The sequence below is a fragment of the Musca domestica genome, unplaced genomic scaffold (assembly GCF_030504385.1).
Source record: "Musca domestica strain aabys unplaced genomic scaffold, Musca_domestica.polishedcontigs.V.1.1 21, whole genome shotgun sequence".
In the NCBI taxonomy this organism is placed as follows: Eukaryota; Metazoa; Arthropoda; class Insecta; order Diptera; family Muscidae; genus Musca; species Musca domestica.
The window spans coordinates 11,602,471-11,616,046 of record NW_026712258.1 but is presented as its reverse complement, the minus strand read 5'-3'; the positions used below and the strand labels follow the sequence as shown (position 1 = coordinate 11,616,046).

General features: G+C 32.8%; 1 protein-coding gene across 1 annotated transcript in view; it reads right to left on the bottom strand.

The window, feature by feature from the left end:
• LOC101891896 (uncharacterized protein DDB_G0284459-like) overlaps positions 1-13,576 on the bottom strand; it is a 182,025-nt gene that overhangs the window by 155,427 nt on the left and 13,022 nt on the right. The gene's annotated exons all lie outside the window — the stretch shown is intronic.

Below are 13,576 nucleotides of genomic sequence, written 5' to 3'. Positions count from 1 at the left end.
ATCAAAATATATATTTATAAATTCATCGAAACTGCACAAATCAGAGATGGGAACCTGTTTTCTATGCAGTGAAATTTGACAATCTAAATTACAGAAAATGCAGACATGGGTATGCTTTATTGAAATGACTTTATCTTCTCTTGTTTACCATTCCGATGACTTAAGCCAGCAAAAAAGCTCTTCATAAACTTGAACTTTTTGAAGACGTTTTTTTTTTTCCGACATGAGTCATAGAAAAATAACAAAAGAGAGTAGGGTGAGCAAGTATAAATTATGGACCGAAATAGAACTAAGTAAACCTACACTCTTTTCTCTTTTATGAAAAAAAAAAACCAATGACTTATGCCATGGCCCAAGACATGGTAGAAAAATACAGGTAGATGCATCAACGCTTGGGAGCATTGATATGTCAAAAAATTTTAAATTTCTTTTCAAATATAAGTAGATTTTTATATGTTTTCTTATACGACACAAATCGTGGGTTGTAAAGATATGAAATTTTCAACAGTTTTTACAATTTTAAATAATTTTTCATTCAACATTTTCAATTCCAAAATTGGCTTGACAGTTCATTGTCCCAGCAGCTGCGTCGATGCGTCTACCTATATTCTTCTACTATGGTCCATGCCCCAAGTACAGAGTCCCGCTGTGAAGCCAGCTAACTACCAAATGTAATGTCAAAATGCATTATTGTGATTAAAATCCCAGAACAATATAAACAAGTAGCAACACTTTTCATCTGGTTTCTAAAATTTGGAGGAAGAGGTTTTTTGCCAGCCAAGACACAAAGAAAGTGGGAAATGCAATTTTTGGTACTTTCTTAGGAAGTGTTTGGAAAAGTGAAACAGAGTTGTATTGCAGAAAAATCGTCCTGATTTAATTGTATACGAAGATGAGGGCAGGATACAAAAATAAAAACATGTTACTACATTCCGCTAAAATCGAAAACTAACATAAACTTAAAATAAATAAAATCTAAGTTTGAAATATATAAATATATATTTGCTCTGTTCCAAAAACTGCAAGAATCTGTTATTTTTGATTGTATGATCGCACTGCATCCGAATACAAAAAATGCATCGAGCTGATTATGATCTGGTTTAAAACACTTTCTCATGCAGCTCTTCATGCGGGTTGATAAATTTGATAATTGAAACACAGTTAATCCGGGTAAAATTATCCTATGTAAACGCACTATAAGCTAATATCTTTTGACTGAACTAGTTCAACCAATCTTAGAAGTGAACCATTCAATTGAACCAAGGTCCAGCTGATTTCATCCGCATTGCCAAAACGAATGTCATTGTGATTTAACATATGAAAATGTAAACAGACATTTTGACAGTCAGCTGTTAAATTGGTTTTCAATCTCAACGATATTTTTGTTTACGAGAATGGTGTCAGGTTATAGTATGTTTACATTATTCTATTGCTAGGTTACCTGTTTTAGGATTTATTGACACATGGAATGGAATTGCCAATGGACACACTAAATCCGGTGAAATGTAAACGTTCTATTAGATATATACAATGAATTTGACAACTTAAACAGTTAAACACTTCTATTGTTTGGGGGTTTGTTTTGAATTAGAGTTGGGCAATCTTGTTTACGAAGCGGATCAATCTTTATCGTTCCTTTTCTCAAAAGGAACTCGTTCCTAAATATAGTTCATAATTCATTCCAAACAGTAGCGATTTAATATAGTTCATCAGAAATTTCTTCTTTCATCGTTCTTTTTCTCTTCATTGTAGTTTTTCTTTTTATTTGTAATAAAACTTTATTTTTCATTTACAATAATTAAAAAAAACACTTTTGTTTTACAATGCCGCATCTGAAACCACACGAAACGAACGGAAATAAAATAAAATTCAAGGAACGAACTGAAAAATAGGAACTAGGTAGTCAAAGGAACAAGATAGACAAACGAAAAGAGATAGACAAAAGGAACTAGCCGTTAGATCTAGTTCCGATTGTTCCTTTCGCGGTTTAGTTCATTTGAACTAGTTCCTTCCGGAACTACACAAGTCTACTTTGAATTACAGAGTGAAAATGATACAACGCGAAATCAGAAAACTTTTGCAACAGAATCAACGTTTGGGCTGCTGTCATATAGCTTTGCGTTGTTGCTGAACATTTAAATTGTTTCTGTCATTTTTGTGACCATTTATTTTTTGTCAACGCATGAGACCCAAAAATATCAGACGTTTATTATGTTTTTTTTTTCTTTTTCTGACTTCAGTATCTCTAACGACGTGCTGCCGCTAGTTTTTTGTCAATGCGTAACGCGCTGACTGTGTTTCACACTTTATAGCAGCCAACCAGCCAGCACAAAATCAAAAAAACCGATCGGACACAAATTTGTTAATGATACAATAATCTTAAATAAATCATTATTATTATTAATTACTTTGGAATATTGATAGCTCTATTAATTTGCGAAACATATCTGGTTTCTATCGACAAAATAATATCGGGTTTTTTAATTTTCTTTCACAAATTGTAATTTGTTATTGTTTTTTTTAGTATTTCTCGAAATTCCGACATTTGGTTTCTTTCAAACAGAGAAATTTAAATTTTGCGCTCATTTAACTGTCATCATAATTAATCTCAATGCAAATTAAATAGCGTGTGCCCGGATAAACAAACAGTTTTCAAAAAATAAATGATTTAAATTAAAAAAGAAGAGGAGAGAAGAGAAGAAAAAAAAAACAAAACAAGAAATACCACCCAAAATCGGTCTACACACAGAGAGAACATAACAATGATCAATGGAGGTCTGATATCAAAATATTCCGAAATGAATATCGAATAACTGAAATTTCATATTAACAAAAAACCCTAACACTATTCCGAACTACCTTTGGCTAATGGATATAAATCAGCAGATTTATCGCCATTTACCTATCATTGGCCTGGGTCATTCGGTGGTCCATTAACTTTGACATTCTTGTAGATAATTTGTTACAAAAATTTTGTAGTAGTTTCATCGCTTTCTGGTTTTCGGTTACAATATTTGTAAGCAAAATTCCTATTAAATTTCCAGACTCTGTTGTGTGTGTGTGTGTGCGTGCGTGTTTGCCAAACCAAATGGCTCCGAAATACATTGACTGGTCTACCAAAGTTGACCAAATTACAAAACAAAAAAATCTTTAATTTGCATTTTAGTTTTGTGGTTTTTTTATTGGAATTTGGTTTTGTTTTCTTTCGTATTCTGTCCGACAGCAGCTGATTTTTATTTGTACTCTTGACTGGCAGCAAACTTAGTTTTTAGGTTTTTTAGGTGATTTTGTAAAAAGAATTTGGGTTAAACCGGTTTTGAAATTGAAATCAATTCACCTGCTGACGAAATAAAACACTTGTTACATTATTGTTTTTGTTAATGTACGAGAAAAAGAGACAGAGAGAGAGAGAGAGAAAAATCATGCATGAAAATTTAATGAATTTAATTCTTTTGTGTAAGCTGTTGCTAGCACAAAAATAGGAATAGGCAAATGAAGGTCTCGAGAGTAATTTTGGGGGTAAGGTCAAAGATAAAAAAATAAAAGCAAATGCGAATTAAAGAATTGTTCCATTTCGAAAGGTAATTGGCAACACTTTCTGAAATGAAACAATGAATATTTTGTGATGGCAACTCTGTTCGTATATGTCAAAGAGAAATTTATAGCACATTTACACCAAACTGTTTTATATATTCTCAAATTGCAAAATCTTGAAATGAATACAGAGTCTGTTAGGTGCCACCGGTTTCACCACCAACCAAGTTCATGACGGTTCCATCCCATACAAAAATAGTCCTAGGAGACGAACAATTTTAATTTGTATACATTTTAATCGATGAACACAAACACTACCTACGCCGGAAACAAAGGAGTTTGATGGTTTTGCTCCCACACTAGCCGACCTAAATCCTTGACCCTTAGATCCTAAATAAAGGTTAATTTTATGAGGGACCCAAATTCCATTCACAACTCGCTTTATCCCAAATTTCAAATTATTAAAGAAGCCAATTGTAGTAAAATACAATTCTAAATCAAGGCAATTTGTCTTGTGTAAAAGCTATATAAGTCTTTGTGAATGTCATGACAGAAGAATACATGTAGATGCCTCGACGCTTGGGAACATAGATATGTCAAAAGTTTTTAGATGTTTTTTTTTTTCAAAAATAACTAGATTTATATGGGTTTTCTTATACGACGCCAATCGGAGGTAGTCCAGATCTGCATTTTTAAAATTTTTTGCAAATTTGAATAATTTTTCATTGAAAAATTTAAATTCCTAAATTGGTTTGACAGTTCATTGTCCCAGCAGCTATGCCAATGGGACTACCTGTATTCTTCTAACAAGGTCTAGTGCTGTCGTTATTTTTCTCAACCAAAACATTTAAGAAAAATATTTTAATGTTAGCATATGGTTTAAATATATTTAGGAAATATTCTAGCTGTATATACCTTTAAGAGACTAGAAAAATAAATACCAATCAGCTGACATTTGTTTAGGTATTTGTATAGAACTATGGCTGATCATAAGTTTATTTCTTATGAAATAAGTTAGTTACAAAATAATTTTATTTAAAATCTTTTCAAAGAGAATGCCCCAATGCCAAAAACTTTTTGGCTGTCAAAAAAACAGCTGTTAAATGGCTTTTAGAGACCCTTTCGAGCCCTATCTTTGTTGGTTTTTGGCAACACCAAAAAAGAAAGTAAATATCATTGCCAACCTACATATTGAAAACCTCTACTTTATATTCCACCATTTGTTAACCAAAGGCAACTCATTCTTATAGGCATGTCATACTTTTATTTTCTCATTACTTGGCAGCAGTTTCATCTTCTCTCTAATTATAGGCTAACATCAGCAGAAAAAAACCAAACATCAGTCAATCACATTAACTTACAAATATTCGTAACTTGTTTGTGGATAAAAAGACCAAGACCAAAACCTGCTTCTCATGATTTCCTTGCTTTTTGGGGGGTCAGAAATGAAATGGTTGCAACATGTGCTCATGTGCTTCTTCTACACGTATACGTACATATGTGTATATTTAAGTTATTCATTAAACTTCAGCTAATTTGATAATTTACGGTTATCAAAGTCAATGTTAACATTATGCACTTTTTGTTTTATTTTTTTGTCGTGATCTGTAAGGCCAGTTTTTCGAGGTCTATACACAAGGGAGCAAATTCAGGCAAATTATTGAGTTGATAAATTGAAATTGTGGTAGGTTTTGATGGTGGTGTAATGTGGTGGCACAGGGATATTGGTTGGAATTTAAATACAGGTTGTAATTGTTGGGATTTTTGGTTTGGCGGGAAAGTTCTTTTCGTTTTGGACTTTCTTTAGGAGGGGAGCAATGATGATTTTCTGACGTAGATTGCGGGGAAATATATTTTAAACATCAAAATATAGCCAAGGCAATGTTTATACCGGCTACTAATACTAGTTGGGCGTCATTCATGGACATTATGTTGCATGTTTTTGTTTACATGACAATCAGCTGATGTGTGTTTACGTTTGGATTTTTGGATTTTTATTTAAAAGCAATCAACCTGTAAGGAGATTTAAGTTTGGATTTATCAAATAAATTAATTCTATTTAAATGACATATTAGGCTCTTTTAAAAAGCCACGTTTATATGGCAGAGTTTAAGGATTTTTTGCGTTTGAAATAGTTTATGACAAACGTCATTTTGGCTATCGATTCTATTAATTTCCTATGTAAGTCGGTTTCAGTTTGCTCTGTTCCAGAACCTGCAAGAATCTACTAGTTTTTCAATTATTTTTCGATATTATAGAGGAAAAGTCGATTATCTTAGTAGACAATTTTACATACTTGCCATGGCTCAACTGTAAGGTTACTCTTCTAAGCCAGCTGACTACCAAATTTAATGTCAAAATGCAATCAAATCGCAGAGCTCAAGTGAGTGTAGAAAGAATTCCGTGTGAACTTTGTATTATAGTCATGGGTGGCCATGGTAGAAGAATACAAGTAGTCACATTGACACACGGCTGATGGGACAATGAACTGTCAAACCAATTTTAGAATTGACAATTTTGAATGAAAATTTATTTAATATTTGTAAAAACAGTTGAAAAACACGAATTATAATAATAACCGAATGACGTCATATAAGAGAATATATAAAAATCTACTTATATTGGATAGAACATTAAACATTTTTTGGCATATCAATGTTCCCGAGCGTTGAAGCATCTACGTATATTCTTCTACGATGTGGGTGGCTTAATTTTTGTCAAGGCATGCTGACCTAATTAAATAAAACATAATTGTGCCAAACATGTGGTTTTTTTCAAGGGATTCATATGAACTGTCAAAATACTGTCCTTATTTTTTTGTTTTTTGAATCTCTCTTCAAGATCTTGGTTTACTGCGTGGTCGTCGTTTGAATGACAAATGAGACCAATTTTAGGGCTTTTCTTCGAAGCTAGCTTAAAATAATGTTACAATTTGTCTTCGCTTGGCTACTGTCACATGATGAGAGCTTATTCAATTTAAGTTATTTAATTTTTGACATTTTTTGTTTTTGTCTTATACCTCTTGACAAATTTCGTCTTTTATGTCTCTGTCTTTTGTGGAAAAAAATACTCCTATTGTCTTATTAATTGTTGTTTTCATGCTTGTCATTGTCACATTGTTTGTTGACATTACTATTGACACTTGTGCCGCCGTGCTACCGCATATAAATAATAGAGGATCGTGTCGGCTGTGTGTGTGTGGGCAAAGATGCAGCAATGTTTGTTTTAAAAGAAAACGTAAAAAAACGCATAAAAAGCGTATGACAAAAGAAAAGAAAATTGTAATTGAGCTCTGATTTAGACATGACATGAGATGACAACAAGACTTGTCATTCTCTCGTGCTCTCTCATCTCTCTGTGTGTGGATGTGCCACAGTCGTCACTACAATTGAACTAAATATTTAAAATTTCCAACTTCCGGCTATGAAAATTGTGGAAAATAACAACAATGCACCAAAACTGGAGTGCCATTAGTTGAGGCGTACGCTTTGTTCAATGTGAAATTTAATTCATTTATGATTTGTCGCTCAGTTTTGTAGATCATTTAACCAAAGATCGAGGGTTTTGCTTGGTTGTCTGCTCTAATGAATGGGAAAAACCTCGTTACACATTAACCGCTGTGGTTTTTCTTTTCATGCCGTTGTTGTGCGTAAATCTTTGGTCTAGGCTGAGTGAGCGATCGATCAATGTTTGAAAGACTAAATGATTGGTTCATTGATCATTTGGAAGTAAAATAAAGCAGATTCCATAGATAGAGGAAACATCAACCCACTAACCAAGTGATGGCTGCTTTGCCAACCTCAATCGGTGGCAGTATCATGGCAAATATAGCCAACACTTGGATATGGATATAAGATCTGTGGTTTGAGGTATATGTGGTGTGGTGAGTACCCACAACATAACCCAAACAAATGACGCAAATAGAGGTTTTCTCTCTCTTTCTTTTTCTCTGAGTCTATGCTTCTCTGTGTGGCCTCATGTAAATGTTTTAATCACATTAATTTGGAGGTTTTATGTGAATCTTCCGCTCTAGACATTTCTCTCTGCTTCCCTTTTTGTTGAGGGATTTTCATAGCAAATTTATTGGGGGTGTTACAGCAATTGTTTATGTGTGTCTGCGCCCAGTGTAATAATTATTCCTTAATTATATCAACAAAAAAAGATGAGGTGAAGAGAAGATTTCGTAATAGTTTTGTTTTGGTTTTCTTCTTCTAGAAATTTTGAATAAAAGTCTGTAAACAATTTTCGTTTTCATTTACCTTTGTAACAAACAATTTATTGTTAGGAGGTTAATAATTTTCGTATTAAGACCTCAAGAACAAAAAAAAAACAAAACGAATGTTTTCATTATTGCCAAGTGATTTATGGTTAACGGAAAATGCATTTATTTATGTTTTGAATAAAAAACAAATAGTTTCTCCATGGAGAACGTCCACTTTAGAGAATTTTTCTTTATTGAGGATGCTGCAGACTGACCAATTTCTCACACACACGTGGATATTTACATTTGGAAAATAAATTTGTATTAAAATTTATTGATTTAAATGTGGGTCATTTATTTGTGCGAGGCCTAATATACTTTATTTTATAAATTAAACACTCAATTTTTTGAGAGTTAATGTAGTTCAGTGATGTTGTTTTTTTCATTTGGAGGTGGAGATTATATACACACACGCACTCCAATACTCAGCCCATTTGACATGTTTATGTGTGAACGTATGTTTTTTGTAGATAAGTTCCAAATGCTTTACTTTAACCAAATTTTTTGTGTGCGTTGTTGGAATTCTACATTTGAGTTAATACTGAAAATAAGCAGTAATGACCCAGATAAACGAGGCAAATAAGTCTGACGTCTAGGTGTGAAAATCTGTGAGCAGATCTCAAGATAAATTTCATGTTTGTTGTTGTTGTCTAAGAATATAATGTGTGTGTGTGTTTTTTTCGTCTTAAAATTGTGCAAAAAGTCACATTGAAAAAAATTATGATTTTACGCGTGATGTTGTGACTAATAGCCAAAGATGGGGAATTTCTTATGAAATCATAAGCCTACTTTAGGATTTATATCGGGATAAGTTAATTAATTAGATGTGGATTGTCTAATGTAAACGTTATGTAAATCTAAACAGGGTTGCAACCATGGCACAAAAAATTAATACTCTATTTTTGACAGTTAATAATTGGATCAGCTGTCAAAATACTCATTTGCGTTTTTGTACTGAGCATGGTAGAAGAATACAGGTAGATGCATTAAAACTTGGGAACATTGACATGTCAAAAAATTTGAAAATATTTTTTCAAATAAAAGTAAATTCTTTTATGTTTTCTAATAAGACTCCAATCGGAGGTTACTTTAATATGCGGTTTTCGACAATTTTTACAATGTGAAGAATTTTTAATTAAAAAATTTCAATTTCAAAATTGGTACGACAGTTCATTGTCCCAGCAGCTGTGTCGATGCGACTATCTATACAGGGTGAGATAAAAAACTGCAATAAAGTCAAACGCCATAATTTTTACATTTTTTTGAATGAAAGCAAAAAATGTCGGAAATAGCATCAAATTTTAGAATATGTTTACATTTGTTCGAATTGGTCAGCTTTGGCACGAATTAAGGCTTTCAAACGGCCAATGAAACCGTCACACGCTGCCCGAATGTTGCTCTGCGGAATTTTGGCCTATTCCCGGCGAAGCGCTTGCTTGAGGTGATCAACACTTTGGTATTTTAGTGCTTTCCAAAATACTCAAGACAATAGTCCTACGGATTGGTATCCGGAGATTTTGGTGGCCATTGTGCGCTTGAAATGAAGCGAGGAACCTCATTTTGTAACCATTTGGTCTGCGTCCAAAATGTTTGCTTGTCCAAGGCTTTAATACACCCTTCAGAATATTTTCGCAATAATATTCGGAATTTATTCTAATACCACAGTCGATTAATACGAGCGGAGAGCGACCATCGGCTGTTATGGCGGCCCACACCATCACCATGGCCGGCGCCTGAGTTCTGGTGCCAGCCGAAGGTGCACATTTTCAGCCGACCTCTTGGGCAAGTAAACACGATCATTTTGCTTGTTTACAAACTGCTGGGCAACGAATGTTTTCTCTTCAGAAAAAAACCCAAATTCGGCAGCTCACCACTTTCGGCCAAGCGAAGTAACTCTTTAGCTCTTTTGAGTCTATTTTCTTTCTGTTGCGGTGTATGTTCTTGCACTTTTTGGAATTTCAATGTCTCCCGAGCTCATTTTTCAGTATTTACCGAATGAAATATTGTGCGATATGTTCAGCTCGTGAGCCATTTTTCGGCCACTGCGACGCGGCTTTCGATCAAGTCGCTTCATTACTTTTCGAACCATTTCTGCTGATGTTGCTATTTTCTTTCGCCCACGTCCTTGACGTCGGGCTACGCTACCAGTATCATGGTAACGAGCGATGGTACGAGACACAATTGATTTATTTACATTTAAATGCTGGAGTGCTCCAACGCTAGCCACTTGGGGTTTTCCAGCCAAATATAAGGAAATCATACTATCACGCTTGAATTCCATCACAAATAACTTTTTTTCTGGAAAATTCTCACCAAAATGCTTTTAAACAATATAAAGAGTTGTCACTGGAATGATTTTAACAGCTGTCGGACGGGTGGCTTAGAAATGACAGCAGTCTGAAGATGGTTGCAGTTTTTTTAACTCGGATGAAATTTATGTTCCATTGTTGAAGTTAATAATGAGATCAGCTCATGGTAGAGGAATATAGGTAGACGCGTCGACACAGCTGCTGGGACAATGAACTGTCAAACCAATTTTAGAATTTAAAATGTTGAATGATAAATTATTTAAATTTGTAAAAATTGTTGAAAAACCCGAATTATAATAGCCTCCGAATGACGTAGTATAAGGAAACATATAAAAATCTACTAATATTTGAAAAAAACATTTAAATTTTTTGACATATTAATGCTCTCAAGCGTTGATGCATCTACCTGTATTCTTCTGCCATGGATCAGCTGTAAAAGTACCCCTTTGCTCTCTTTGTAACGTTTTCGTACTGAGCATTCATTCACAAAGTCATTTTTGACAACATTTGTGGTGATCAGCTGTTCTTTTCATTCTGGTTTTAGGGTGGTTCACATGCATAAATATTATAAAAACTGTTTAATTTGATATCTTCTTGGGCTCAAGTGACATGTTTCAATATTTTACACATAAAATTAAAAATAAATTCCTTACAAACATAGAATTTTGCAACTAGAAAATATTAAAATTTTTCTTAATTTAAAACTATATTTCTAAATTAAAAAAAAATCCCAAGTCAAGGTACACAAGTGACAATTTCACATAAAACATTTTGTTTTGTTTCCCATTTTCAACGGTCTCTGACCTTTCGAATATTTCAATCAGACAAATTATCTGCTATGTTAGAAAGAAAAAAAACACACACACACAAGACTAGACATGTGATTTAAATATAACGACATGACGAAATGGAATTTTCTTGGAAATTATCCATAAGAACTTAAAGCTAAATATTAACAATAACAAACGCAATATCGAAAGAACTTAGAAGAACTCTTCACAAAAAAAAAATAAAACTAAAGCAAGGAATTAGTGGAGAAGATTTACGAAATTTCCCACAAAAGCAACAACAGCATAGCTAAATCTATTCTATATGTATGTGTGGAAATATACTTTAAAAGAAACGAAGAGGGAAAAGGCGAAACGAGTGAAATAAAAATACAAATATCGCACACACCATGCCTCCCCGCCCTCTCAACGTCCCCAAAAATGTCTTCTCTGGGGGGAAATCTAAATCTCAGACGCACACAAATGTCGCCAACATTTAAAGCACATTAAATCGGTTGCCAAAAAAAATCACTATTACTCTTCGCTAAAACTAAAACAACATCGCTGAAAAAAGGAGAGCAAGAAAAACAAAACAAACAAAAAATAGAAAAGAAAAACTCGAACGCACAACGAACTTTAAACAGACACCCAGAAGTAAGGAAAAGTCGCCGCAGCAAAAAAAAAAAAAAAAAAAAAACAAAAGCAAGAAGTGAAATTGAAAATGAGGGGAAATAAATAGTGAAAACCCATAGACATAATAGCTATAAAATTAACAACAAAATGTTTAGAATAGTAACGACATCTAATAACAACAACAGCATAATCGATACACTCGACAAAAAACGTTCCAATTGGAGAAGTTTTAAACTAATCATAGTTGTACTTTCTACTAACATGACCTTTACACAAAACAAGTTTTCTCAAATCAGTGTGATTTTAATATTGCAAATAAATTATTAAGAAAAACAATTGAAATGATAAGAAAAGGTTTAAGAAATACATAAGTGAGGGGTAAACTATTAGACATTTTATAATTTAATTTATTATTTTAAATTTGTTTTTGTAACTTGTCATGGTAGAATTAAGAAGGTAAAGACATGAAATCATAAGTTTACAATTTTGTTTTCTAATTTATAATTATGACAAAATGTCATTGCCAAAATGTATATTTATAAATCCATTGTATATACACAAATCAGAGATGGGAACCTGTTTTCTATGCAGTAAAATTTGACAATGTAAATTACAGTAAATTCAGAGATAGGCACACTTATTTGAGATAACTTAACCTTCTTAATTTTACCATGTAACTTGTTTTATTTTATTTTGGCAATTAATGTATGTCTTTTCTGTTGAAGGCAAAGTGCAATATCGTGGTAGAATTAAAAAGGTAACCTTTTAATTATGTGTACAATTCATTATTAAAATATTCATATATAAATCCCTTGTATATCCACAAACCAGAGATGGGAAACTATTTTCAAAGCAGTTAAATTTGAAAAGAAATATTACAGAAATACAGAGCTGGATATTATTATTTAAAATGTGGTAACCTTCAATTAATTGTAATAAGGACAACATCATTCAATTGCTGTTAATTATTTCCAAGTAAATAAAAGAACGCTCCAAAAATTACTCATGACATTACCGTGAGATTTTAGTCGAAATACACCAAAAAAAATTAAATTTCTTTAATTTGAAAAGGCAGACTAAAATATTTCCTCTAAACCAAAAATGCACTTCTATTGACGCTGGACTATGATTACTTTCCCATCTAACTAAGTAGGATGCCTGTTGGAAACCCCTATTAGGTATTTGAAAGCTTTACTAGAAAATATAAAGCAAAAATAATTATTGTTATTATGAGAATTAATGAATTCATATGCCGAACTAGTTCTATAAGCAGCCGTATTTGTCAGAGAATACAAACAAATAACGAACTTTACTCTTAACTAAAAAATTCTCGTCTCATTTCAAACAATGACAACAAACTCTAAAACTGGTATTTTTCATAACAAACACTCATTTTATGAAAATATGGCATCTATCCAAATTATATTCAATAGATTTTAGAACTTTAACGCAACATTTTGAATGTAAACCTAGCATAACACAATGCTGTGAAAAACAGCTAATTCTGTACTTAAGCATTGTTCACACAACGCGATTTTCAGTTATCAGTTGTATGGTAGAAGAATAAAGGTAGTCGCATCGAAACAGCTGCTGGGACAATGAACTGTCAAACCAATTTTGGTATTGAAAATGTTGAATAAAAATTATTTTAATTTGTAAATATTGTTGAAAAACGCGTATTATAATAACCTCCGAATGTCGTCGTATGAGAAAACATATAAAAATCTACTCTTTTAATTTTTTATTTATTTTTTTAAGCAATTCTGCCATTTTATTTATACCGAACATGTTTTAATAAAATTGATTGAGTGTCAAATAAATGACGTATCCTCGTAAAATGAGTATCCTCGCCCCTGTAAATTTGCTTAGAATTCGGAATAAAGATTTAAAAATTGAAAAAAAGATGCTTGGCCATAAAGGCTGTAGCAGATGAAAACCTAAATCGTGTCTTCGGTGTGAAAAGTCAACAGTGTTGCCATTTGTAGCTGACAACAGTGTTGTATTTTCTCGTTTCTTTCAGCCTATAATGACAACAGTGTTGTATTTTCACGCCGAAGTCACGATTTAAACTT